Source organism: Lissotriton helveticus, chromosome 5_1 (assembly GCF_964261635.1).
Source record: "Lissotriton helveticus chromosome 5_1, aLisHel1.1, whole genome shotgun sequence".
In the NCBI taxonomy this organism is placed as follows: domain Eukaryota; kingdom Metazoa; phylum Chordata; class Amphibia; order Caudata; family Salamandridae; genus Lissotriton; species Lissotriton helveticus.
In genome coordinates this window covers 1,648,651,544-1,648,678,326 of record NC_136065.1, presented here as the reverse complement: position 1 = coordinate 1,648,678,326, position 26,783 = coordinate 1,648,651,544, and the positions used below count along the sequence as shown (strand labels likewise).

At 46.1% G+C, this 26,783-nt stretch overlaps 21 non-coding genes across 21 annotated transcripts; 6 read left to right on the top strand and 15 right to left on the bottom strand.

Moving 5' to 3' along the window:
* Positions 1-212: 212 nt before the first annotated feature.
* On the bottom strand, positions 213-284 carry TRNAT-UGU (transfer RNA threonine (anticodon UGU)). Its single transcript has one exon. It is a non-coding gene; the product is annotated as a tRNA-Thr (tRNA).
* Positions 285-1,400: 1,116 nt separating this feature from the next.
* TRNAS-GCU (transfer RNA serine (anticodon GCU)) lies at positions 1,401-1,482 on the bottom strand. Its single transcript has one exon. It is a non-coding gene; the product is annotated as a tRNA-Ser (tRNA).
* A 292-nt stretch (positions 1,483-1,774) lies between these two features.
* TRNAI-UAU (transfer RNA isoleucine (anticodon UAU)) lies at positions 1,775-1,869 on the top strand. Its single transcript has 2 exons — positions 1,775-1,812; positions 1,834-1,869. It is a non-coding gene; the product is annotated as a tRNA-Ile (tRNA).
* Positions 1,870-3,037: 1,168 nt separating this feature from the next.
* Positions 3,038-3,109, bottom strand: TRNAT-UGU (transfer RNA threonine (anticodon UGU)). Its single transcript has one exon. It is a non-coding gene; the product is annotated as a tRNA-Thr (tRNA).
* A 1,116-nt stretch (positions 3,110-4,225) lies between these two features.
* Positions 4,226-4,307, bottom strand: TRNAS-GCU (transfer RNA serine (anticodon GCU)). Its single transcript has one exon. It is a non-coding gene; the product is annotated as a tRNA-Ser (tRNA).
* Positions 4,308-5,863: 1,556 nt separating this feature from the next.
* On the bottom strand, positions 5,864-5,935 carry TRNAT-UGU (transfer RNA threonine (anticodon UGU)). Its single transcript has one exon. It is a non-coding gene; the product is annotated as a tRNA-Thr (tRNA).
* Positions 5,936-7,051: 1,116 nt separating this feature from the next.
* TRNAS-GCU (transfer RNA serine (anticodon GCU)) lies at positions 7,052-7,133 on the bottom strand. The gene has a single exon. It is a non-coding gene; the product is annotated as a tRNA-Ser (tRNA).
* Positions 7,134-7,425: 292 nt separating this feature from the next.
* On the top strand, positions 7,426-7,520 carry TRNAI-UAU (transfer RNA isoleucine (anticodon UAU)). Its single transcript has 2 exons — positions 7,426-7,463; positions 7,485-7,520. It is a non-coding gene; the product is annotated as a tRNA-Ile (tRNA).
* Positions 7,521-8,689: 1,169 nt separating this feature from the next.
* TRNAT-UGU (transfer RNA threonine (anticodon UGU)) lies at positions 8,690-8,761 on the bottom strand. Its single transcript has one exon. It is a non-coding gene; the product is annotated as a tRNA-Thr (tRNA).
* A 1,116-nt stretch (positions 8,762-9,877) lies between these two features.
* On the bottom strand, positions 9,878-9,959 carry TRNAS-GCU (transfer RNA serine (anticodon GCU)). The gene has a single exon. It is a non-coding gene; the product is annotated as a tRNA-Ser (tRNA).
* A 292-nt stretch (positions 9,960-10,251) lies between these two features.
* On the top strand, positions 10,252-10,346 carry TRNAI-UAU (transfer RNA isoleucine (anticodon UAU)). The gene is made up of 2 exons: positions 10,252-10,289; positions 10,311-10,346. It is a non-coding gene; the product is annotated as a tRNA-Ile (tRNA).
* Positions 10,347-13,531: 3,185 nt separating this feature from the next.
* On the bottom strand, positions 13,532-13,603 carry TRNAT-UGU (transfer RNA threonine (anticodon UGU)). The gene has a single exon. It is a non-coding gene; the product is annotated as a tRNA-Thr (tRNA).
* Positions 13,604-14,719: 1,116 nt separating this feature from the next.
* On the bottom strand, positions 14,720-14,801 carry TRNAS-GCU (transfer RNA serine (anticodon GCU)). Its single transcript has one exon. It is a non-coding gene; the product is annotated as a tRNA-Ser (tRNA).
* Positions 14,802-15,093: 292 nt separating this feature from the next.
* TRNAI-UAU (transfer RNA isoleucine (anticodon UAU)) lies at positions 15,094-15,188 on the top strand. Its single transcript has 2 exons — positions 15,094-15,131; positions 15,153-15,188. It is a non-coding gene; the product is annotated as a tRNA-Ile (tRNA).
* Positions 15,189-18,196: 3,008 nt separating this feature from the next.
* TRNAT-UGU (transfer RNA threonine (anticodon UGU)) lies at positions 18,197-18,268 on the bottom strand. The gene has a single exon. It is a non-coding gene; the product is annotated as a tRNA-Thr (tRNA).
* A 1,116-nt stretch (positions 18,269-19,384) lies between these two features.
* Positions 19,385-19,466, bottom strand: TRNAS-GCU (transfer RNA serine (anticodon GCU)). The gene has a single exon. It is a non-coding gene; the product is annotated as a tRNA-Ser (tRNA).
* Positions 19,467-19,758: 292 nt separating this feature from the next.
* TRNAI-UAU (transfer RNA isoleucine (anticodon UAU)) lies at positions 19,759-19,853 on the top strand. Its single transcript has 2 exons — positions 19,759-19,796; positions 19,818-19,853. It is a non-coding gene; the product is annotated as a tRNA-Ile (tRNA).
* Positions 19,854-23,048: 3,195 nt separating this feature from the next.
* Positions 23,049-23,120, bottom strand: TRNAT-UGU (transfer RNA threonine (anticodon UGU)). The gene has a single exon. It is a non-coding gene; the product is annotated as a tRNA-Thr (tRNA).
* A 1,116-nt stretch (positions 23,121-24,236) lies between these two features.
* TRNAS-GCU (transfer RNA serine (anticodon GCU)) lies at positions 24,237-24,318 on the bottom strand. The gene has a single exon. It is a non-coding gene; the product is annotated as a tRNA-Ser (tRNA).
* Positions 24,319-24,610: 292 nt separating this feature from the next.
* Positions 24,611-24,705, top strand: TRNAI-UAU (transfer RNA isoleucine (anticodon UAU)). The gene is made up of 2 exons: positions 24,611-24,648; positions 24,670-24,705. It is a non-coding gene; the product is annotated as a tRNA-Ile (tRNA).
* Positions 24,706-25,873: 1,168 nt separating this feature from the next.
* Positions 25,874-25,945, bottom strand: TRNAT-UGU (transfer RNA threonine (anticodon UGU)). Its single transcript has one exon. It is a non-coding gene; the product is annotated as a tRNA-Thr (tRNA).
* Positions 25,946-26,783: the final 838 nt, after the last annotated feature.

The window sequence follows — 26,783 nt, the reverse complement described above, 5'->3', positions numbered from 1 at the left end:
GCTTGCCCGGCGGGGTGAGAATGGCGTTTGTCAGGCGTTCGTCAGGCGATCGGAAGGGGTGAGGCGATAGTTTATGGTTCAATGGTTTTCATGAAGTCTTCTTGATACGATGAAAGCAGGAAAGGGAAGCTTGTCAATAAGCAAACTTAAGACAAGGTGTGACTCCTAGAAAGAATGACTTGGAAACAACATACAGAAACTCACATATAAAAAGGCCCTGATGAGGCTTGAACTCATGACCCCTGGTTTACAAGACCAGTGCTCTGCCACTGAGCTACAAGGCCAGCCTGCCTGCAGTATGTAAATCGCTTCATGTATTCTTACTGCGGTATGAAGATATCTATGATTTTGAGACTCTGTATGGAAATGCAGTTGCATTTGAATGTCTACATGCGTGCACAAATTGAAGAGCATGCTTAAGACATTTTTCTTGGAAGTAGGAAAAACTCCATTTTGATTTGAGAACATAAGAGTATTCACATTTAAGACCATACTGATAGCTCTAGTTAGTATGTCCACAATCAGTGACAGATAGAGAACTCACTTATTAGAAGTGATCTGTCTCTGTGGGGCAGACATATGTCAACAGTCATACACTTGAGATGGCTGAAACTTTAGGAGTAAGAGCTGCTTTCTTATCAGTCTATCTATCCAAACTGGTTAGAAGTAACCCTGGGCGTCCGAATCGGCTACGCCCACGGAGTAGGCGTAGTGTTGCCTTCTACGCATTTTGCGTAGACAGCGTAGCCGGCAACACTACGCCCACTCCGTGGGCGTAGCCGATTCGGCCGCCACCCACCTCCCTCCCGCCCTCCCCTACATACATTATTTAAGCAACTAACCTTAATAAAACAATTTTTAAAGCACTTACCATGTCCGGGGCTCTTCCGGGGCTCCCTCTTGGAATAGCGTCCCTTCCTGGATACCAATGCGCATGCGCGGCCTCCCGCGCATGGGCATTGGTATCCAGGATGACGCTATTCCAAGAGGGAGACCCGGACGAGCCCCGGACACGGTGGGTGCTTTAAAATTGTTTTATTAAGGGTAGTTGCTTAAATAATGTATGTAGGGGAGAGCGGGAGGGAGGTGCGTAGTGGGGCTACGCGGAGTGCGGGAGTGGGCGTAGCTTCTCGCCCACTCCGCGTAGCTCCGCGGAGCCCCACTACGCCCACTACGACCAGGGTTAGTTAGAAGGCCAGGAGTGAGGGAAAGGCAATCCTCTGGACACTTCATGAAAGATCTAATTTCAATTAAGCACAAAACACTTCCCTTAATTTGACATAATTGCCAAAATGGAATAGTCAGTTGGGCCCTTCTAGTGGATTATGGCTGTGTCTTGAAAGAGAGTGTAATTGTACTACGAGACATGCCCACCTTCAAAAGAGTGTCTGATGGCGTTCTGACGAAGGTGGGATTCGAACCCACGCGTGCAGAGCACAATGGATTAGCAGTCCATCGCCTTAACCACTCGGCCACCTCGTCTGCCTTAGGTGACTATGTTTCATTTTTTAGGAAATTCTTACGATGTGCTAATTACAAATAATCATAAGTTTCTCCTAGACTGTGTCAGAACTGGCAAATATATGTGGTGTTCAATAGACAGAGCACATGATATAGCAGAATTATCAAATCTGTTCCATTAGGACTGTAGTTTTTAATAGTCATGATAACATGCTAGCATGTGAGTCGATCTTGCACAGTGAATAAGGGAGCAGTGCCAGTATCTACTTGGTCAGCTCTAGATGGCTCAACTGGGGAGGTATGAGAACAGTGAGCTCCAGTGGCGCAATCGGTTAGCGCGCGGTACTTATACAGCAGTACTTGCATTGAGGCATGCCGAGGTTGTGAGTTCGAGCCTCACCTGGAGCAGCTTACTGGTTTTTCATAAACCATTTCACTAAAAGTAAAGATTAAACTCAGGGGAAAGACGGCCCTTGCTAGAGAGTTTTTACTTCTTTTCAGGATCTGCGTGTCCGACTCTTCCAGGTGCAAATATCACAATCCTATTCGATGCTCCTTATAAACATTCCATGATGTGCCGTCTTGCATAGCATGCAAACACCACATCAGTGCATTTAAAAATACATTTGTAGAATAATAAATATGATGAAAACATTGTTGTCACGGGATAACCATATACTGAGGAGCTGCAAACAGTGCTGTATCAGCTACTTACAATAAAATTTAACTGAAAGACATATCAAAAGAAGAGCGTCATCATATTAATGTTTCTAGTCAACATAAGAGTTGCACCATAGCAGCTTATGGTGCTTTCTGCTCAGATTGTGCCTCCAATCCCACATTGATTTTTTTTATTCTTTGCAGTTTAAAAAAACAATTCATGCTCAAAGTTAACTTTTTAAAACCATTCAACCTAATATATTGATTTCTCTAACTTGTGAATGTGGTCCATGTTCTCTTTTCCTCATCCCCATCACGATACTCCTTTTCCCGAAATCAGGTTCACTTCTTTATCCAGCCCACCCATCCAAGGTCACCAAATCTATGAAGCGATTTGCTTTTTCTCACATTCTCTCTATGTACAAGATACCTTGTATCATTTGAATGGACAGCAGGAGAGTCGGATATTTATGGTTAGTGGGGGTGGGGTTTTGAAGATTAACCTCATTTGACTAAGAGCCGGGGCATCTGGGAGGAAAAGTATTTTAAGGGGGATGAAGTTCACATCTCCTTGGTGAAATTTCTAGATCCTTATTTCATCCTTTCTGTGGATGCAGACTCAGTCGGAACAGAGGTCATAGTCCTCGCTCTGACTTTCAAAGGAACTTCAAATATGCATGGCTTATTTGGCTTTGCCCGGCAGGGCTTGCCCGGCGGGGTGAGAATGGCGTTTGTCAGGCATTCGTCAGGCGATCGAAAGGGGTGAGGCCATAGTTTATGGTTCAATGGTTTTCATGAAGTCTTCTTGATACGATGAAAGCAGGAAAGGGAAGCTTGTCAATAAGCAAACTTAAGACAAGGTGTGACTCCTAGAAAGAATGACTTGGAAACAACATACAGAAACTCACATATAAAAAGGCCCTGATGAGGCTTGAACTCATGACCCCTGGTTTACAAGACCAGTGCTCTGCCACTGAGCTACAAGGCCAGCCTGCCTGCAGTATGTAAATCGCTTCATGTATTCTTACTGCGGTATGAAGATATCTATGATTTTGAGACTCTGTATGGAAATGCAGTTGCATTTGAATGTCTACATGCGTGCACAAATTGAAGAGCATGCTTAAGACACTTTTCTTGGAAGTAGGAAAAACTCCATTTTGATTTGAGAACATAAGAGTATTCACATTTATGACCATACTGATAGCTCTAGTTAGTATGTCCACAATCAGTGACAGATAGAGAACTCACTTATTAGAAGTGATCTGTCTCTGTGGGGCAGACATATGTCAACAGTCATACACTTGAGATGGCTGAAACTTTAGGAGTAAGAGCTGCTTTCTTATCAGTCTATCTATCCAAACTGGTTAGAAATAACCCTGGGCGTCCGAATCGGCTACGCCCACGGAGTAGGCGTAGAGTTGCCTTCTACGCATTTTGCGTAGACAGCGTAGCCGGCAACACTACGCCCACTCCGTGTGCGTAGCCGATTCGGCCGCCACCCGCCTCCCTCCCGCCCTCCCCTACATACATTATTTAAGCAACTAACCTTAATAAAACAATTTTTAAAGCACTTACCATGTCCGGGGCTCTTCCGGGGCTCCCTCTTGGAATAGCGTCCCTTCCTGGATACCAATGCGCATGCGCGGCCTCCCGCGCATGCGCATTGGTATCCAGGACGACGCTATTCCAAGAGGGAGCCCCGGACGAGCCCCGGACACGGTAAGTGCTTTAAAATTGTTTTATGAATGGTAGTTGCTTAAATAATGTATGTAGGGGAGAGCGGGAGGGAGGTGCGTAGTGGGGCTACGCGGAGTGCGGGAGTGGGCATAGCTTCTCGCCCACTCCGCGTAGCTCCGCGGAGCCCCACTACGCCCACTACGACCAGGGTTAGTTAGAAGGCCAGGAGTGAGGGAAAGGCAATCCTCTGGACACTTCATGAAAGATCTAATTTCAATTAAGCACAAAACACTTCCCTTAATTTGACATAATTGCCAAAATGGAATAGTCAGTTGGGCCCTTCTAGTGGATTATGGCTGTGTCTTGAAAGAGAGTGTAATTGTACTACGAGACATGCCCACCTTCAAAAGAGTGTCTGATGGCGTTCCGACGAAGGTGGGATTCAAACCCACGCGTGCAGAGCACAATGGATTAGCAGTCCATCGCCTTAACCACTCGGCCACCTCGTCTGCCTTAGGTGACTATGTTTCATTTTTTAGGAAATTCTTACGATGTGCTAATTACAAATAATCATAAGTTTCTCCTAGACTGTGTCAGAACTGGCAAATATATGTGGTGTTCAATAGACAGAGCACATGATATAGCAGAATTATCAAATCTGTTCCATTAGGACTGTAGTTTTTAATAGTCATGATAACATGCTAGCATGTGAGTCGATCTTGCACAGTGAATAAGGGAGCAGTGCCAGTATCTACTTGGTCAGCTCTAGATGGCTCAACTGGGGAGATATGAGAACAGTGACCTCCAGTGGCGCAATCGGTTAGCGCGCGGTGCTTATACAGCAGTACTTGCATTGAGGCATGCCGAGGTTGTGAGTTTGAGCCTCACCTGGAGCAGCTTACTGGTTTTTCATAAACCATTTCACTAAAAGTAAAGATTAAACTCAGGGGAAAGACGGCCCTTGCTAGAGAGTTTTTACTTCTTTTCAGGATCTGCGTGTCCGACTCTTCCAGGTGCAAATATCACAATCCTATTCGATGCTCCTTATAAACATTCCATGATGTGCCGTCTTGCATAGCATGCAAACACCACATCAGTGCATTTAAAAATACATTTGTAGAATAATAAATATGATGAAAACATTGTTGTCACGGGATAACCATATACTGAGGAGCTGCAAACAGTGCTGTATCAGCTACTTACAATAAAATTTAACTGAAAGACATATCAAAAGAAGAGCGTCATCATATTAATGTTTCTAGTCAACATAAGAGTTGCACCATAGCAGCTTATGGTGCTTTCTGCTCAGATTGTGCCTCCATTCCCACATTGATTTTTTTTATTCTTTGCAGTTTAAAAAAACAATTCATGCTCAAAGTTAACTTTTTAAAACCATTCAACCTAATATATTTATTTCTCTAACTTGTGAATGTGGTCCATGTTCTCTTTTCCTCATCCCCATCACGATACTCCTTTTCCCAAAATCAGGTTCACTTCTTTATCCAGCCCACCCATCCAAGGTCACCAAATCTATGAAGCGATTCTGCTTTTTCTCACATTCTCTCTATGTACAAGATACCTTGTATCATTTGAATGGACAGCAGGAGAGTCGGATATTTATGGTTAGTGGGGGTGGGGTTTTGAAGATTAACCTCATTTGACTAAGAGCCAGGGCATCTGGGAGGAAAAGTATTTTAAGGGGGATGAAGTTCACATCTCCTTGGTGAAATTTCTAGATCCTTATTTCATCCTTTCTGTGGATGCAGACTCAGTCGGAACAGAGGTCATAGTCCTCGCTCTGACTTTCAAAGGAACTTCAAATATGCATGGCTTATTTGGCTTTGCCCGGCAGGGCTTGCCCGGCGGGGTGAGAATGGCGTTTGTCAAGCATTCGTCAGGCGATCGGAAGGTGTGAGGCGATAGTTTATGGTTCAATGGTTTTCATGAAGTCTTCTTGATACGATGAAAGCAGGAAAGGGAAGCTTGTCAATAAGCAAACTTAAGACAAGGTGTGACTCCTAGAAAGAATGACTTGGAAACAACATACAGAAACTCACATATAAAAAGGCCCTGATGAGGCTTGAACTCATGACCCCTGGTTTACAAGACCAGTGCTCTGCCACTGAGCTACAAGGCCAGCCTGCCTGCAGTATGTAAATCGCTTCATGTATTCTTACTGCGGTATGAAGATATCTATGATTTTGAGACTCTGTATGGAAATGCAGTTGCATTTGAATGTCTACATGCGTGCACAAATTGAAGAGCATGCTTAAGACACTTTTCTTGGAAGTAGGAAAAACTCCATTTTGATTTGAGAACATAAGAGTATTCACATTTATGACCATACTGATAGCTCTAGTTATTATGTCCACAATCAGTGACAGATAGAGAACTCACTTATTAGAAGTGATCTGTCTCTGTGGGGCAGACATATGTCAACAGTCATACACTTGAGATGGCTGAAACTTTAGGAGTAAGAGCTGCTTTCTTATCAGTCTATCTATCCAAACTGGTTAGAAGTAACCCTGGGCGTCCGAATCGGCTACGCCCACGGAGTAGGCGTAGTGTTGCCTTCTACGCATTTTGCGTAGACAGCGTAGCCGGCAACACTACGCCCACTCCGTGTGCGTAGCCGATTCGTCCGCCACCCACCTCCCTCCCGCCCTCCCCTACATACATTATTTAAGCAACTAACCTTAATAAAACAATTTTTAAAGCACTTACCATGTCCGGGGCTCTTCCGGGGCTCCCTCTTGGAATAGCGTCCCTTCCTGGATACCAATGCGCATGCGCGGCCTCCCGCGCATGGGCATTGGTATCCAGGACGACGCTATTCCAAGAGGGAGCCCCGGACGAGCCCCGGACACGGTAAGTGCTTTAAAATTGTTTTATTAAGGGTAGTTGCTTAAATAATGTATGTAGGGGAGAGCGGGAGGGAGGTGCGTAGTGGGGCTACGCGGAGTGCGGGAGTGGGCGTAGCTTCTCGCCCACTCCGCGTAGCTCCGCGGAGCCCCACTACGCCCACTACGACCAGGGTTAGTTAGAAGGCCAGGAGTGAGGGAAAGGCAATCCTCTGGACACTTCATGAAAGATCTAATTTCAATTAAGCACAAAACACTTCCCTTAATTTGACATAATTGCCAAAATGGAATAGTCAGTTGGGCCCTTCTAGTGGATTATGGCTGTGTCTTGAAAGAGAGTGTAATTGTACTACGAGACATGCCCACCTTCAAAAGAGTGTCTGATGGCGTTCCGACGAAGGTGGGATTCGAACCCACGCGTGCAGAGCACAATGGATTAGCAGTCCATCGCCTTAACCACTCGGCCACCTCGTCTGCCTTAGGTGACTATGTTTCATTTTTTAGGAAATTCTTATGATGTGCTAATTACAAATAATCATAAGTTTCTCCTAGACTGTGTCAGAACTGGCAAATATATGTGGTGTTCAATAGACAGAGCACATGATATAGCAGAATTATCAAATCTGTTCCATTAGGACTGTAGTTTTTAATAGTCATGATGACATGCTAGCATGTGAGTCGATCTTGCACAGTGAATAAGGGAGCAGTGCCAGTATCTACTTGTTCAGCTCTAGATGGCTCAACTGGGGAGGTATGAGAACAGTGAGCTCCAGTGGCGCAATCGGTTAGCGCGCGGTACTTATACAGCAGTACTTGCATTGAGGCATGCCGAGGTTGTGAGTTCGAGCCTCACCTGGAGCAGCTTACTGGTTTTTCATAAACCATTTCACTAAAAGTAAAGATTAAACTCAGGGGAAAGACGGCCCTTGCTAGAGAGTTTTTACTTCTTTTCAGGATCTGCGTGTCCGACTCTTCCAGGTGCAAATATCACAATCCTATTCGATGCTCCTTATAAACATTCCATGATGTGCCGTCTTGCATAGCATGCAAACACCACATCAGTGCATTTAAAAATACATTTGTAGAATAATAAATATGATGAAAACATTGTTGTCACGGGATAACCATATACTGAGGAGCTGCAAACAGTGCTGTATCAGCTACTTACAATAAAATTTAACTGAAAGACATATCAAAAGAAGAGCGTCATCATATTAATGTTTCTAGTCAACATAAGAGTTGCACCATAGCAGCTTATGGTGCTTTCTGCTCAGATTGTGCCTCCAATCCCACATTGATTTTTTTTATTCTTTGCAGTTTAAAAAAACAATTCATGCTCAAAGTTAACTTTTTAAAACCATTCAACCTAATATATTTATTTCTCTAACTTGTGAATGTGGTCCATGTTCTCTTTTCCTCATCCCCATCACGATACTCCTTTTCCCGAAATCAGGTTCACTTCTTTATCCAGCCCACCCATCCAAGGTCACCAAATCTATGAAGCGATTCTGCTTTTTCTCACATTCTCTCTATGTACAAGATACCTTGTATCATTTGAATGGACAGCAGGAGAGTCGTATATTTATGGTTAGTGGGGGTGGGGTTTTGAAGATTAACCTCATTTGACTAAGAGCCGGGGCATCTGGGAGGAAAAGTATTTTAAGGGGGATGAAGTTCACATCTCCTTGGTGAAATTTCTAGATCCTTATTTCATCCTTTCTGTGGATGCAGACTCAGTCGGAACAGAGGTCATAGTCCTCGCTCTGACTTTCAAAGGAACTTCAAATATGCATGGCTTATTTGGCTTTGCCCGGCAGGGCTTGCCCGGCGGGGTGAGAATGGCGTTTGTCAGGCGTTCGTGAGGCGATCGGAAGGGGTGAGGCGATAGTTTATGGTTCAATGGTTTTCATGAAGTCTTCTTGATACGATGAAAGCAGGAAAGGGAAGCTTGTCAATAAGCAAACTTAAGACAAGGTGTGACTCCTAGAAAGAATGACTTGGAAACAACATACAGAAACTCACATATAAAAAGGCCCTGATGAGGCTTGAACTCATGACCGCTGGTTTACAAGACCAGTGCTCTGCCACTGAGCTACAAGGCCAGCCTGCCTGCAGTATGTAAATCGCTTCATGTATTCTTACTGCGGTATGAAGATATCTATGATTTTGAGACTCTGTATGGAAATGCAGTTGCATTTGAATGTCTAGATGCGTGCACAAATTGAAGAGCATGCTTAAGACACTTTTCTTGGAAGTAGGAAAAACTCCATTTTGATTTGAGAACATAAGAGTATTCACATTTATGACCATACTGATAGCTCTAGTTAGTATGTCCACAATCAGTGACAGATAGAGAACTCACTTATTAGAAGTGATCTGTCTCTGTGGGGCAGACATGTGTCAACAGTCATACACTTGAGATGGCTGAAACTTTAGGAGTAAGAGCTGCTTTCTTATCAGTCTATCTATCCAAACTGGTTAGAAGTAACCCTGGGCGTCCGAATCGGCTACGCCCACGGAGTAGGCGTAGTGTTGCCTTCTACGCATTTTGCGTAGACAGCGTAGCCGGCAACACTACGCCCACTCCGTGTGCGTAGCCGATTCGGCCGCCACCCGCCTCCCTCCCGCCCTCCCCTACATACATTATTTAAGCAACTAACCTTAATAAAACAATTTTTAAAGCACTTACCATGTCCGGGGCTCTTCCGGGGCTCCCTCTTGGAATAGCGTCCCTTCCTGGATACCAATGCGCATGCGCGGCCTCCCGCGCATGCGCATTGGTATCCAGGACGACGCTATTCCAAGAGGGAGCCCCGGACGAGCCCCGGACACGGTAAGTGCTTTAAAATTGTTTTATTAAGGGTAGTTGCTTAAAAAATGTATGTAGGGGAGAGCGGGAGGGAGGTGCGTAGTGGGGCTACGCGGAGTGCGGGAGTGGGCGTAGCTTCTCGCCCACTCCGCGTAGCTCCGCGGAGCCCCACTACGCCCACTACGACCAGGGTTAGTTAGAAGGCCAGGAGTGAGGGAAAGGCAATCCTCTGGACACTTCATGAAAGATCTAATTTCAATTAAGCACAAAACACTTCCCTTAATTTGACATAATTGCCAAAATGGAATAGTCAGTTGGGCCCTTCTAGTGGATTATGGCTGTGTCTTGAAAGAGAGTGTAATTGTACTACGAGACATGCCCACCTTCAAAAGAGTGTCTGATGGCGTTCCGACGAAGGTGGGATTCGAACCCACGCATGCAGAGCACAATGGATTAGCAGTCCATCGCCTTAACCACTTGGCCACCTCGTCTGCCTTAGGTGACTATGTTTCATTTTTTAGGAAATTCTTACGATGTGCTAATTACAAATAATCATAAGTTTCTCCTAGACTGTGTCAGAACTGGCAAATATATGTGGTGTTCAATAGACAGAGCACATGATATAGCAGAATTATCAAATCTGTTCCGTTAGGACTGTAGTTTTTAATAGTCATGATAACATGCTAGCATGTGAGTCGATCTTGCACAGTGAATAAGGGAGCAGTGCCAGTATCTACTTGGTCAGCTCTAGATGGCTCAACTGGGGAGGTATGAGAACAGTGAGCTCCAGTGGCGCAATCGGTTAGCGCGCGGTACTTATACAGCAGTACTTGCATTGAGGCATGCCGAGGTTGTGAGTTCGAGCCTCACCTGGAGCAGCTTACTGGTTTTTCATAAACAATTTCACTAAAAGTAAAGATTAAACTCAGGGGAAAGACGGCCCTTGCTAGAGAGTTTTTACTTCTTTTCAGGATCTGCGTGTCCGACTCTTCCAGGTGCAAATATCACAATCCTATTCGATGCTCCTTATAAACATTCCATGATGTGCCGTCTTGCATAGCATGCAAACACCACATCAGTGCATTTAAAAATACATTTGTAGAATAATAAATATGATGAAAACATTGTTGTCACGGGATAACCATATACTGAGGAGGTGCAAACAGTGCTGTATCAGCTACTTACAATAAAATGTAACTGAAATACATATCAAAAGAAGAGCGTCATCATATTAATGTTTCTAGTCAACATAAGAGTTGCACCATAGCAGCTTATGGTGCTTTCTGCTCAGATTGTGCCTCCAATCCCACATTGATTTTTTTTATTCTTTGCAGTTTAAAAAAACAATTCATGCTCAAAGTTAACTTTTTAAAACCATTCAACCTAATATATTTATTTCTCTAACTTGTGAATGTGGTCCATGTTCTCTTTTCCTCATCCCCATCACGATACTCCTTTTCCCGAAATCAGGTTCACTTCTTTATCCAGCCCACCCATCCAAGGTCACCAAATCTATGAAGCGATTCTGCTTTTTCTCACATTCTCTCTATGTACAAGATACCTTGTATCATTTGAATGGACAGCAGGAGAGTCGGATATTTATGGTTAGTGGGGGTGGGGTTTTGAAGATTAACCTCATTTGATTAAGAGCCGGGGCATCTGGGAGGAAAAGTATTTTAAGGGGGATGAAGTTCACATCTCCTTGGTGAAATTTCTAGATCCTTACAGACCCCTCAGGATATAGCGGCATGGATTAGCAAATTTAGCGGCACAAAAATGGAAATTTAGCGGCACAAATATGGAAATTTAGCGGCAATTTTGCGGCATTTCATTTGGCCTTGGACCTTCATAAAGCGGCCTCCAGTGACCTCATCCGTCACCCGCCCTTCCTAACGCTCTTTCTGCCTCCCAATTCTCCCTCTCTTAGTTGTGTTTTGCCGCTTTTAGCTCCTCTATCTTCCTTCCTAATTCACTCTTTCCACTGTCCCATTCAGCTTTCTGTTTCTCATGCCCCCTCCTTTCTGTGCCTCATTCACTCATCCTCTCTCTCACGCATACACACACATCTTTCTCTCCTTATCGATATCTCTCTCATCAGCCCAGTCTCTTCTCCCCCCGTCCCTCTCTCTTTCCATCTTCGTATCTCTCTAGCAACCTGCCTCTCTAGTTCTCTCTTGTCGCCCTCTCTCCCTTCCTAGCCCGCTCTTCTCTCTCTAACTCTCATACTTTCGTTCTACCAGACACTGTCTTTCTTCCCCTTCCTCTCTCGCCTTATTTCTCGCGCATTCACCCTCCCTCTTTCTCTCCTGCTCACTCCTCTCTACTTTTCTCCACCTTTCACTTTCATTCGCCCAGTTTCTCTCACCCCCTACTACCCTTTACTTCTATCCCACCTGTGACTTCTTTGCTCACTCCCCCTCTCTTTCACCCCTTCTTTCTCGTCTCACCTGCCCCATACCCTCAGTTTTCATTCTTGCTCCCCCTCTTTACCTTTGCGCTCCACTGCTACTGGATAGGGCAAAAGTAGGCACAGGCTGCAATAGGCTGTCTTCCATTGCTACTCACATCGGTGATTACTCAGGCTTTTAAGTGAAAGTGACACACTTTTTCGATGCTAGATAATGTGCAATTTGAAAGTAGCACTTATTCCGATGTGCTGCTCTGTAGTTGCTGACATTGCAACGTGATTTGTTGATAGTATCAAGACTGTCTTGAGGATATCTTCAAGGGGCCGGTAGAAATTGTAGCATGGCTTTATCGTTTAGGACACTTGAACATTTGACTCTAATTATCGTTTATCCATAATGAGCGTATTTCCTTTTGAAGCTCATTACCTGCCTTTGCATTTCAGACCTAGGTTTACTGCCAATTTTATCTGTGAAGCAAGAGGAGTTCAGTGCTGTGGGTTCTCTGCCGTATGGGGGGCGGTGGAGGTGCGAGCCCCTGCTTCCTGCTGGGAATCCAATCCCATCACAATCCTCGTGTTTGTTTCATTTCCCTCCCGAGACCCCCCGGCTCCAGAGCTCATTACCGAGAGGAATCTCGGGATTACACTGAGGCTTGTCTTCAGGGTGGGGGGTCGGGTGTCCACTTCGAGCCCCCCGGCCCGCCCTGCAGCGGTGTTCACGCTCACCCCACATCACAGGCAGCGCAGTCTGTACACAGGGCAGACACACACACACTGCAAGGCACGCCGCTCCTCTCCAGCAGACACCCCCACCTTGTCTCTACTCCTCCCCCCCCGCCCTCTGGAAGATAAATGCCCCCCAGCCTCTGGCCACCTGCAGCCCCCGGCCCGCCCTGCAGCGGTGTCCATACGCACCCCACATCACAGAGCGCAGTCTGTACACAGGGCACACACACACACACTGCAAAGCACGCCGCCCCCCTCCAGCAGACACCTCTTGCTCTCTGCCCCGCCCCCTCCGGAAGATAGATGCCCCCAGCCTCTGGCCACCTGCAGGCCCCGGGTCGGTCTGTGCGCTTCTATCGATTGTGAGCTGAGTGAGCTGCTAATGCCCCATTAAGCAAGCCCGGAATGTTATTCTTTCGTGCTTCTGTGTCCTTCCCGCCCGCCCCAATAAACAAAGTAAGTCAGACCCCCCCAGGATATAGCGGCTTTGGTAAAAATGCCGCGATTTCTACGAAAAGTGCCGATTTCGCGGGCACTTTTGTAAAAATCGCGGCATTTTTACTAAAGTGCCAATTTCGCGGCAAATCGCGAAATCGCGATATCCTGGAGGGTCTGCTTTCTGTGGATGCAGACTCAGTCTGAACAGAGGTCATAGTCCTCGCTCTGACTTTCAAAGGAACTTCAAATATGCATGGCTTATTTGGCTTTGCCCGGCAGGGCTTGCCCGGCGGGGTGAGAATGGCGTTTGTCAGGCGTTCGTCAGGCGATCGGAAGGGGTGAGGCGATAGTTTATGGTTCAATGGTTTTCATGAAGTCTTCTTGATACGATGAAAGCAGGAAAGGGAAGCTTGTCAATAAGCAAACTTAAGACAAGGTGTGACTCCTAGAAAGAATGACTTGGAAACAACATACAGAAACTCACATATAAAAAGGCCCTGATGAGGCTTGAACTCATGACCCCTGGTTTACAAGACCAGTGCTCTGCCACTGAGCTACAAGGCCAGCCTGCCTGCAGTATGTAAATCGCTTCATGTATTCTTACTGCGGTATGAAGATATCTATGATTTTGAGACTCTGTATGGAAATGCAGTTGCATTTGAATGTCTACATGCGTGCACAAATTGAAGAGCATGCTTAAGACACTTTTCTTGGAAGTAGGAAAAACTCCATTTTGATTTGAGAACATAAGAGTATTCACATTTATGACCATACTGATAGCTCTAGTTAGTATGTCCACAATCAGTGACAGATAGAGAACTCACTTATTAGAAGTGATCTGTCTCTGTGGGGCAGACATATGTCAACAGTCATACACTTGAGATGGCTGAAACTTTAGGAGTAAGAGCTGCTTTCTTATCAGTCTATCTATCCAAACTGGTTAGAAGTAACCCTGGGCGTCCGAATCGGCTACGCCCACGGAGTAGGCGTAGTGTTGCCTTCTACGCATTTTGCGTAGACAGCGTAGCCGGCAACACTACGCCCACTCCGTGTGCGTAGCCGATTCGGCCGCCACCCACCTCCCTCCCGCCCTCCCCTACATACATTATTTAAGCAACTAACCTTAATAAAACAATTTTTAAAGCACTTACCATGTCCGGGGCTCTTCCGGGGCTCCCTCTTGGAATAGCGTCCCTTCCTGGATACCAATGCGCATGCGCGGCCTCCCGCGCATGGGCATTGGTATCCAGGACGACGCTATTCCAAGAGGGAGCCCCGGACGAGCCCCGGACACGGTAAGTGCTTTAAAATTGTTTTATTAAGGGTAGTTGCTTAAATAATGTATGTAGGGGAGAGCGGGAGGGAGGTGCGTAGTGGGGCTACGCGGAGTGCGGGAGTGGGCGTAGCTTCTCGCCCACTCCGCGTAGCTCCGCGGAGCCCCACTACGCCCACTACGACCAGGGTTAGTTAGAAGGCTAGGAGTGAGGGAAAGGCAATCCTCTGGACACTTCATGAAAGATCTAATTTCAATTAAGCACAAAACACTTCCCTTAATTTGACATAATTGCCAAAATGGAATAGTCAGTTGGGCCCTTCTAGTGGATTATGGCTGTGTCTTGAAAGAGAGTGTAATTGTACTACGAGACATGCCCACCTTCAAAAGAGTGTCTGATGGCGTTCCGACGAAGGTGGGATTCGAACCCACGCGTGCAGAGCACAATGGATTAGCAGTCCATCGCCTTAACCACTCGGCCACCTCGTCTGCCTTAGGTGACTATGTTTCATTTTTTAGGAAATTCTTACGATGTGCTAATTACAAATAATCATAAGTTTCTCCTAGACTGTGTCAGAACTGGCAAATATATGTGGTGTTCAATAGACAGAGCACATGATATAGCAGAATTATCAAATCTGTTCCATTAGGACTGTAGTTTTTAATAGTCATGATAACATGCTAGCATGTGAGTCGATCTTGCACAGTGAATAAGGGAGCAGTGCCAGTATCTACTTGGTCAGCTCTAGATGGCTCAACTGGGGAGGTATGAGAACAGTGAGCTCCAGTGGTGCAATCGGTTAGCGCGCGGTACTTATACAGCAGTACTTGCATTGAGGCATGCCGAGGTTGTGAGTTCGAGCCTCACCTGGAGCAGCTTACTGGTTTTTCATAAACCATTTCACTAAAAGTAAAGATTAAACTCAGGGGAAAGACGGCCCTTGCTAGAGAGTTTTTACTTCTTTTCAGGATCTGCGTGTCCGACTCTTCCAGGTGCAAATATCACAATCCTATTCGATGCTCCTTATAAACATTCCATGATGTGCCGTCTTGCATAGCATGCAAACACCACATCAGTGCATTTAAAAATACATTTGTAGAATAATAAATATGATGAAAACATTGTTGTCACGGGATAACCATATACTGAGGAGCTGCAAACAGTGCTGTATCAGCTACTTACAATAAAATTTAACTGAAAGACATATCAAAAGAAGAGCGTCATCATATTAATGTTTCTAGTCAACATAAGAGTTGTACCATAGCAGCTTATGGTGCTTTCTGCTCAGATTGTGCCTCCAATCCCACATTGATTTTTTTTATTCTTTGCAGTTTAAAAAAACAATTCATGCTCAAAGTTAACTTTTTAAAACCATTCAACCTAATATATTTATTTCTCTAACTTGTGAATGTGGTCCATGTTCTCTTTTCCTCATCCCCATCACGATACTCCTTTTCCCGAAATCAGGTTCACTTCTTTATCCAGCCCACCCATCCAAGGTCACCAAATCTATGAAGCGATTTGCTTTTTCTCACATTCTCTCTATGTACAAGATACCTTGTATCATTTGAATGGACAGCAGGAGAGTCGGATATTTATGGTTAGTGGGGGTGGGGTTTTGAAGATTAACCTCATTTGACTAAGAGCCGGGCATCTGGGAGGAAAAGTATTTTAAGGGGGATGAAGTTCACATCTCCTTGGTGAAATTTCTAGATCCTTATTTCATCCTTTCTCAGACCCCCCAGGATATAGCGGCATGGATTAGCAAATTTAGCGGCACAAAAATGGAAATTTAGCGGCACAAATATGGAAATTTAGCGGCAATTTTGCGGCATTTCATTTGGCCCTGGACCTTCATAAAGCGGCCTCCAGTGACCTCATCCGTCACCCGCCCTTCCTAACGCTCTTTCTGCCTCCCAATTCTCCCTCTCTTAGTTGTGTTTTGCCGCTTTTAGCTCCTCTATCTTCCTTCCTAATTCACTCTTTCCACTGTCCCATTCAGCTTTCTGTTTCTCATGCCCCCTCCTTTCTGTGCCTCATTCACTCATCCTCTCTCTCACGCATACACACACATCTTTCTCTCCTTATCGATATCTCTCTCATCAGCCCAGTCTCTTCTCCCCCCGTCCCTCTCTCTTTCCATCTTCGTATCTCTCTAGCAACCTGCCTCTCTAGTTCTCTCTTGTCGCCCTCTCTCCCTTCCTAGCCCGCTCTTCTCTCTCTAACTCTCATACTTTCGTTCTACCAGACACTGTCTTTCTTCCCCTTCCTCTCTCGCCCTATTTCTCGCGCATTCACCCTCCCTCTTTCTCTCCTGCTCACTCCTCTCTACTTTTCTCCACCTTTCACTTTCATTCGCCCAGTTTCTCTCACCCCCTACTACCCTTTACTTCTATCCCACCTGTGACTTCTTTGCTCACTCCCCCTCTCTTTCACCCCTTCTTTCTCGTCTCACCTGCCCCATACCCTCAGTTTTCATTCTTGCTCCCCCTCTTTACCTTTGCGCTCCACTGCTACTGGATAGGGCAAAAGTAGGCACAGGCTGCAATAGGCTGTCTTCCATTGCTACTCACATCGGTGATTACTCAGGCTTTTAAGTGAAAGTGACACACTTTTCGATGCTAGATAATGTGCAATTTGAAAGTAGCACTTATTCCGATGTGCTGCTCTGTAGTTGCTGACGTTGCAACGTGATTTGTTGATAGTATCAAGACTGTCTTGAGGATATCTTCAAGGGGCCGGTAGAAATTGTAGCATGGCTTTATCGTTTAGGACACTTGAACATTTGACTCTAATTATCGTTTATCCATAATGAGCGTATTTCCTTTTGAAGCTCATTACCTGCCTTTGCATTTCAGACCTAGGTTTACTGCCAATTTTATCTGTGAAGCAAGAGGAGTTCAGTGCTGTGGGTTCTCTGCCGTATGGGGGGCGGTGGAGGTGCGAGCCCCTGCTTCCTGCTGGGAATCCAATCCCATCACAATCCTCGTGTTTGTTTCATTTCCCTCCCGAGACCCCCCGGCTCCAGAGCTCATTACCGAGAGGAATCTCGGGATTACACTGAGGCTTGTCTTCAGGGTGGGGGGTCGGGTGTCCACTTCGAGCCCCCCGGCCCGCCCTGCAGCGGTGTTCACGCTCACCCCACATCACAGGCAGCGCAGTCTTTACACAGGGCACACACACACACACTGCAAAGCACGCCGCCCCCCTCCAGCAGACACCTCTTGCTCTCTGCCCCGCCCCCTCCGGAAGATAGATGCCCCCAGCCTCTGTCCACCTGGAGGCCCCGGGTCGGTCTGTGCGCTTCTATCGATTGTGAGCTGAGTGAGCTGCTAATGCCCCATTAAGCAAGCCCGGAATGTTATTCTTTCGTGCTTCTGTGTCCTTCCCGCCCGCCCCAATAAACAAAGTAAGTCAGACCCCCCCAGGATATAGCGGCTTTTGTAAAAATGCCGCGATTTCTACGAAAAGTGCCGATTTCGCGGGCACTTTTGTAAAAATCGCGGCATTTTTACTAAAGTGCCAATTTTGCGGCAAATCGCGAAATCGCGATATCCTGGAGGGTCTGCTTTCTGTGGATGCAGACTCAGTCTGAACAGAGGTCATAGTCCTCGCTCTGACTTTCAAAGGAACTTCAAATATGCATGGCTTATTTGGCTTTGCCCGGCAGGGCTTGCCCGGCGGGGTGAGAATGGCGTTTGTCAGGCGTTCGTCAGGCGATCGGAAGGGGTGAGGCGATAGTTTATGGTTCAATGGTTTTCATGAAGTCTTCTTGATACGATGAAAGCAGGAAAGGGAAGCTTGTCAATAAGCAAACTTAAGACAAGGTGTGACTCCTAGAAAGAATGACTTGGAAACAACATACAGAAACTCACATATAAAAAGGCCCTGATGAGGCTTGAACTCATGACCCCTGGTTTACAAGACCAGTGCTCTGCCACTGAGCTACAAGGCCAGCCTGCCTGCAGTATGTAAATCGCTTCATGTATTCTTACTGCGGTATGAAGATATCTATGATTTTGAGACTCTGTATGGAAATGCAGTTGCATTTGAATGTCTACATGCGTGCACAAATTGAAGAGCATGCTTAAGACACTTTTCTTGCAAGTAGGAAAAACTCCATTTTGATTTGAGAACATAAGAGTATTCACATTTATGACCATACTGATAGCTCTAGTTAGTATGTCCACAATCAGTGACAGATAGAGAACTCACTTATTAGAAGTGATCTGTCTCTGTGGGGCAGACATATGTCAACAGTCATACACTTGAGATGGCTGAAACTTTAGGAGTAAGAGCTGCTTTCTTATCAGTCTATCTATCCAAACTGGTTAGAAGTAACCCTGGGCGTCCGAATCGGCTACGCCCACGGAGTAGGCGTAGTGTTGCCTTCTACGCATTTTGCGTAGACAGCGTAGCCGGCAACACTACGCCCACTCCGTGTGCGTAGCCGATTCGGCCGCCACCCACCTCCCTCCCGCCCTCCCCTACATACATTATTTAAGCAACTAACCTTAATAAAACAATTTTTAAAGCACTTACCATGTCCGGGGCTCTTCCGGGGCTCCCTCTTGGAATAGCGTCCCTTCCTGAATACCAATGCGCATGCGCGGCCTCCCGCGCATGGGCATTGGTATCCAGGACGACGCTATTCCAAGAGGGAGCCCCGGACGAGCCCCGGACACGGTAAGTGCTTTAAAACTGTTTTATTAAGGGTAGTTGCTTAAATAATGTATGTAGGGGAGAGCGGGAGGGAGGTGCGTAGTGGGGCTACGCGGAGTGCGGGAGTGGGCGTAGCTTCTCGCCCACTCCGCGTAGCTCCGCGGAGCCCCACTACGCCCACTACGACCAGGGTTAGTTAGAAGGCCAGGAGTGAGGGAAAGGCAATCCTCTGGACACTTCATGAAAGATCTAATTTCAATTAAGCACAAAACACTTCCCTTAATTTGACATAATTGCCAAAATGGAATAGTCAGTTGGGCCCTTCTAGTGGATTATGGCTGTGTCTTGAAAGAGAGTGTAATTGTACTACGAGACATGCCCACCTTCAAAAGAGTGTCTGATGGCGTTCCGACGAAGGTGGGATTCGAACCCACGCGTGCAGAGCACAATGGATTAGCAGTCCATCGCCTTAACCACTCGGCCACCTCGTCTGCCTTAGGTGACTATGTTTCATTTTTTAGGAAATTCTTACGATGTGCTAATTACAAATAATCATAAGTTTCTCCTAGACTGTGTCAGAACTGGCAAATATATGTGGTGTTCAATAGACAGAGCACATGATATAGCAGAATTATCAAATCTGTTCCATTAGGACTGTAGTTTTTAATAGTCATGATAACATGCTAGCATGTGAGTCGATCTTGCACAGTGAATAAGGGAGCAGTGCCAGTATCTACTTGGTCAGCTCTAGATGGCTCAACTGGGGAGGTATGAGAACAGTGAGCTCCAGTGGCGCAATCGGTTAGCGCGCGGTACTTATACAGCAGTACTTGCATTGAGGCATGCCGAGGTTGTGAGTTCGAGCCTCACCTGGAGCAGCTTACTGGTTTTTCATAAACCATTTCACTAAAAGTAAAGATTAAACTCAGGGGAAAGACGGCCCTTGCTAGAGAGTTTTTACTTCTTTTCAGGATCTGCGTGTCCGACTCTTCCAGGTGCAAATATCACAATCCTATTCGATGCTCCTTATAAACATTCCATGATGTGCCGTCTTGCATAGCATGCAAACACCACATCAGTGCATTTAAAAATACATTTGTAGAATAATAAATATGATGAAAACATTGTTGTCACGGGATAACCATATACTGAGGAGCTGCAAACAGTGCTGTATCAGCTACTTACAATAAAATTTAACTGAAAGACATATCAAAAGAAGAGCGTCATCATATTAATGTTTCTAGTCAACATAAGAGTTGCACCATAGCAGCTTATGGTGCTTTCTGCTCAGATTGTGCCTCCAATCCCACATTGATTTTTTTTATTCTTTGCAGTTTAAAAAAACAATTCATGCTCAAAGTTAACTTTTTAAAACCATTCAACCTAATATATTTATTTCTCTAACTTGTGAATGTGGTCCATGTTCTCTTTTCCTCATCCCCATCACGATACTCCTTTTCCCGAAATCAGGTTCACTTCTTTATCCAGCCCACCCATCCAAGGTCACCAAATCTATGAAGCGATTTGCTTTTTCTCACATTCTCTCTATGTACAAGATACCTTGTATCATTTGAATGGACAGCAGGAGAGTCGGATATTTATGGTTAGTGGGGGTGGGGTTTTGAAGATTAACCTCATTTGACTAAGAGCCGGGGCATCTGGGAGGAAAAGTATTTTAAGGGGGATGAAGTTCACATCTCCTTGGTGAAATTTCTAGATCCTTATTTCATCCTTTCTCAGACCCCCCAGGATATAGCGGCATGGATTAGCAAATTTAGCGGCACAAAAATGGAAATTTAGCGGCACAAATATGGAAATTTAGCGGCAATTTTGCGGCATTTCATTTGGCCCTGGACCTTCATAAAGCGGCCTCCAGTGACCTCATCCGTCACCCGCCCTTCCTAACGCTCTTTCTGCCTCCCAATTCTCCCTCTCTTAGTTGTGTTTTGCCGCTTTTAGCTCCTCTATCTTCCTTCCTAATTCACTCTTTCCACTGTCCCATTCAGCTTTCTGTTTCTCATGCCCCCTCCTTTCTGTGCCTCATTCACTCATCCTCTCTCTCACGCATACACACACATCTTTCTCTCCTTATCGATATCTCTCTCATCAGCCCAGTCTCTTCTCCCCCCGTCCCTCTCTCTTTCCATCTTCGTATCTCTCTAGCAACCTGCCTCTCTAGTTCTCTCTTGTCGCCCTCTCTCCCTTCCTAGCCCGCTCTTCTCTCTCTAACTCTCATACTTTCGTTCTACCAGACACTGTCTTTCTTCCCCTTCCTCTCTCGCCCTATTTCTCGCGCATTCACCCTCCCTCTTTCTCTCCTGCTCACTCCTCTCTACTTTTCTCCACCTTTCACTTTCATTCGCCCAGTTTCTCTCACCCCCTACTACCCTTTACTTCTATCCCACCTGTGACTTCTTTGCTCACTCCCCCTCTCTTTCACCCCTTCTTTCTCGTCTCACCTGCCCCATACCCTCAGTTTTTATTCTTGCTCCCCCTCTTTACCTTTGCGCTCCACTGCTACTGGATAGGGCAAAAGTAGGCACAGGCTGCAATAGGCTGTCTTCCATTGCTACTCACATCGGTGATTACTCAGGCTTTTAAGTGAAAGTGACACACTTTTCGATGCTAGATAATGTGCAATTTGAAAGTAGCACTTATTCCGATGTGCTGCTCTGTAGTTGCTGACGTTGCAATGTGATTTGTTGATAGTATCAAGACTGTCTTGAGGATATCTTCAAGGGGCCGGTAGAAATTGTAGCATGGCTTTATCGTTTAGGACACTTGAACATTTGACTCTAATTATCGTTTATCCATAATGAGCGTATTTCCTTTTGAAGCTCATTACCTGCCTTTGCATTTCAGACCTAGGTTTACTGCCAATTTTATCTGTGAAGCAAGAGGAGTTCAGTGCTGTGGGTTCTCTGCCGTATGGGGGGCGGTGGAGGTGCGAGCCCCTGCTTCCTGCTGGGAATCCAATCCCATCACAATCCTCGTGTTTGTTTCATTTCCCTCCCGAGACCCCCCGGCTCCAGAGCTCATTACCGAGAGGAATCTCGGGATTACACTGAGGCTTGTCTTCAGGGTGGGGGGTCGGGTGTCCACTTCGAGCCCCCCGGCCCGCCCTGCAGCGGTGTTCACGCTCACCCCACATCACAGGCAGCGCAGTCTGTACACAGGGCAGACACACACACACTGCAAGGCACGCCGCTCCTCTCCAGCAGACACCCCCACCTTGTCTCTACTCCTCCCCCCCGCCCTCTGGAAGATAAATGCCCCCCAGCCTCTGGCCACCTGCAGCCCCCGGCCCGCCCTGCAGCGGTGTCCATACGCACCCCACATCACAGAGCACAGTCTGTACACAGGGCACACACACACACACTGCAAAGCACGCCGCCCCCCTCCAGCAGACACCTCTTGCTCTCTGCCCCGCCCCCTCCGGAAGATAGATGCCCCCAGCCTCTGGCCACCTGCAGGCCCCGGGTCGGTCTGTGCGCTTCTATCGATTGTGAGCTGAGTGAGCTGCTAATGCCCCATTAAGCAAGCCCGGAATGTTATTCTTTCGTGCTTCTGTGTCCTTCCCGCCCGCCCCAATAAACAAAGTAAGTCAGACCCCCCCAGGATATAGCGGCTTTGGTAAAAATGCCGCGATTTCTACGAAAAGTGCCGATTTCGCGGGCACTTTTGTAAAAATCGCGGCATTTTTACTAAAGTGCCAATTTCGCGGCAAATCGCGAAATCGCGATATCCTGGAGGGTCTGCTTTCTGTGGATGCAGACTCAGTCTGAACAGAGGTCATAGTCCTCGCTCTGACTTTCAAAGGAACTTCAAATATGCATGGCTTATTTGGCTTTGCCCGGCAGGGCTTGCCCGGCGGGGTGAGAATGGCGTTTGTCAGGCGTTCGTCAGGCGATCGGAAGGGGTGAGGCGATAGTTTATGGTTCAATGGTTTTCATGAAGTCTTCTTGATACGATGAAAGCAGGAAAGGGAAGCTTGTCAATAAGCAAACTTAAGACAAGGTGTGACTCCTAGAAAGAATGACTTGGAAACAACATACAGAAACTCACATATAAAAAGGCCCTGATGAGGCTTGAACTCATGACCCCTGGTTTACAAGACCAGTGCTCTGCCACTGAGCTACAAGGCCAGCCTGCCTGCAGTATGTAAATCGCTTCATGTATTCTTACTGCGGTATGAAGATATCTATGATTTTGAGACTCTGTATGGAAATGCAGTTGCATTTGAATGTCTACATGCGTGCACAAATTGAAGAGCATGCTTAAGACACTTTTCTTGGAAGTAGGAAAAACTCCATTTTGATTTGAGAACATAAGAGTATTCACATTTATGACCATACTGATAGCTCTAGTTAGTATGTCCACAATCAGTGACAGATAGAGAACTCACTTATTAGAAGTGATCTGTCTCTGTGGGGCAGACATATGTCAACAGTCATACACTTGAGATGGCTGAAACTTTAGGAGTAAGAGCTGCTTTCTTATCAGTCTATCTATCCAAACTGGTTAGAAGTAACCCTGGGCGTCCGAATCGGCTACGCCCACGGAGTAGGCGTAGTGTTGCCTTCTACGCATTTTGCGTAGACAGCGTAGCCGGCAACACTACGCCCACTCCGTGGGCGTAGCCGATTCGGCCGCCACCCACCTCCCTCCCGCCCTCCCCTACATACATTATTTAAGCAACTAACCTTAATAAAACAATTTTTAAAGCACTTACCATGTCCGGGGCTCTTCCGGGGCTCCCTCTTGGAATAGCGTCCCTTCCTGGATACCAATGCGCATGCGCGGCCTCCCGCGCATGGGCATTGGTATCCAGGATGACGCTATTCCAAGAGGGAGCCCCGGACGAGCCCCGGACACGGTGGGTGCTTTAAAATTGTTTTATTAAGGGTAGTTGCTTAAATAATGTATGTAGGGGAGAGCGGGAGGGAGGTGCGTAGTGGGGCTACGCGGAGTGCGGGAGTGGGCGTAGCTTCTCGCCCACTCCGCGTAGCTCCGCGGAGCCCCACTACGCCCACTACGACCAGGGTTAGTTAGAAGGCCAGGAGTGAGGGAAAGGCAATCCTCTGGACACTTCATGAAAGATCTAATTTCAATTAAGCACAAAACACTTCCCTTAATTTGACATAATTGCCAAAATGGAATAGTCAGTTGGGCCCTTCTAGTGGATTATGGCTGTGTCTTGAAAGAGAGTGTAATTGTACTACGAGACATGCCCACCTTCAAAAGAGTGTCTGATGGCGTTCCGACGAAGGTGGGATTCGAACCCACGCGTGCAGAGCACAATGGATTAGCAGTCCATCGCCTTAACCACTCGGCCACCTCGTCTGCCTTAGGTGACTATGTTTCATTTTTTAGGAAATTCTTACGATGTGCTAATTACAAATAATCATAAGTTTCTCCTAGACTGTGTCAGAACTGGCAAATATATGTGGTGTTCAATAGACAGAGCACATGATATAGCAGAATTATCAAATCTGTTCCATTAGGACTGTAGTTTTTAATAGTCATGATAACATGCTAGCATGTGAGTCGATCTTGCACAGTGAATAAGGGAGCAGTGCCAGTATCTACTTGGTCAGCTCTAGATGGCTCAACTGGGGAGGTATGAGAACAGTGAGCTCCAGTGGCGCAATCGGTTAGCGCGCGGTACTTATACAGCAGTACTTGCATTGAGGCATGCCGAGGTTGTGAGTTCGAGCCTCACCTGGAGCAGCTTACTGGTTTTTCATAAACCATTTCACTAAAAGTAAAGATTAAACTCAGGGGAAAGACGGCCCTTGCTAGGGAGTTTTTACTTCTTTTCAGGATCTGCGTGTCCGACTCTTCCAGGTGCAAATATCACAATCCTATTCGATGCTCCTTATAAACATTCCATGATGTGCCGTCTTGCATAGCATGCAAACACCACATCAGTGCATTTAATAATACATTTGTAGAATAATAAATATGATGAAAACATTGTTGTCACGGGATAACCATATACTGAGGAGCTGCAAACAGTGCTGTATCAGCTACTTACAATAAAATTTAACTGAAAGACATATCAAAAGAAGAGCGTCATCATATTAATGTTTCTAGTCAACATAAGAGTTGCACCATAGCAGCTTATGGTGCTTTCTGCTCAGATTGTGCCTCCAATCCCACATTGATTTTTTTTATTCTTTGCAGTTTAAAAAAACAATTCATGCTCAAAGTTAACTTTTTAAAACCATTCAACCTAATATATTTATTTCTCTAACTTGTGAATGTGGTCCATGTTCTCTTTTCCTCATCCCCATCACGATACTCCTTTTCCCGAAATCAGGTTCACTTCTTTATCCAGCCCACCCATCCAAGGTCACCAAATCTATGAAGCGATTTGCTTTTTCTCACATTCTCTCTATGTACAAGATACCTTGTATCATTTGAATGGACAGCAGGAGAGTCGGATATTTATGGTTAGTGGGGGTGGGGTTTTGAAGATTAACCTCATTTGACTAAGAGCCGGGGCATCTGGGAGGAAAAGTATTTTAAGGGGGATGAAGTTCACATCTCCTTGGTGAAATTTCTAGATCCTTATTTCATCCTTTCTGTGGATGCAGACTCAGTCGGAACAGAGGTCATAGTCCTCGCTCTGACTTTCAAAGGAACTTCAAATATGCATGGCTTATTTGGCTTTGCCCGGCAGGGCTTGCCCGGCGGGGTGAGAATGGCGTTTGTCAGGCATTCGTCAGGCGATCGGAAGGGGTGAGGCCATAGTTTATGGTTCAATGGTTTTCATGAAGTCTTCTTGATACGATGAAAGCAGGAAAGGGAAGCTTGTCAATAAGCAAACTTAAGACAAGGTGTGACTCCTAGAAAGAATGACTTGGAAACAACATACAGAAACTCACATATAAAAAGGCCCTGATGGGGCTTGAACTCATGACCCCTGGTTTACAAGACCAGTGCTCTGCCACTGAGCTACAAGGCCAGCCTGCCTGCAGTATGTAAATCGCTTCATGTATTCTTACTGCGGTATGAAGATATCTATGATTTTGAGACTCTGTATGGAAATGCAGTTGCATTTGAATGTCTACATGCGTGCACAAATTGAAGAGCATGCTTAAGACACTTTTCTTGGAAGTAGGAAAAACTCCATTTTGATTTGAGAACATAAGAGTATTCACATTTATGACCATACTGATAGCTCTAGTTAGTATGTCCACAATCAGTGACAGATAGAGAACTCACTTATTAGAAGTGATCTGTCTCTGTGGGGCAGACATATGTCAACAGTCATACACTTGAGATGGCTGAAACTTTAGGAGTAAGAGCTGCTTTCTTATCAGTCTATCTATCCAAACTGGTTAGAAGTAACCCTGGGCGTCCGAATCGGCTACGCCCACGGAGTAGGCGTAGTGTTGCCTTCTACGCATTTTGCGTAGACAGCGTAGCTGGCAACACTACGCCCACTCCGTGTGCGTAGCCGATTCGGCCGCCACCCGCCTCCCTCCCGCCCTCCCCTACATACATTATTTAAGCAACTAACCTTAATAAAACAATTTTTAAAGCACTTACCATGTCCGGGGCTCTTCCGGGGCTCCCTCTTGGAATAGCGTCCCTTCCTGGATACCAATGCGCATGCGCGGCCTCCCGCGCATGCGCATTGGTATCCAGGACGACGCTATTCCAAGAGGGAGCCCCGGACGAGCCCCGGACACGGTAAGTGCTTTAAAATTGTTTTATGAAGGGTAGTTGCTTAAATAATGTATGTAGGGGAGAGCGGGAGGGAGGTGCGTAGTGGGGCTACGCGGAGTGCGGGAGTGGGC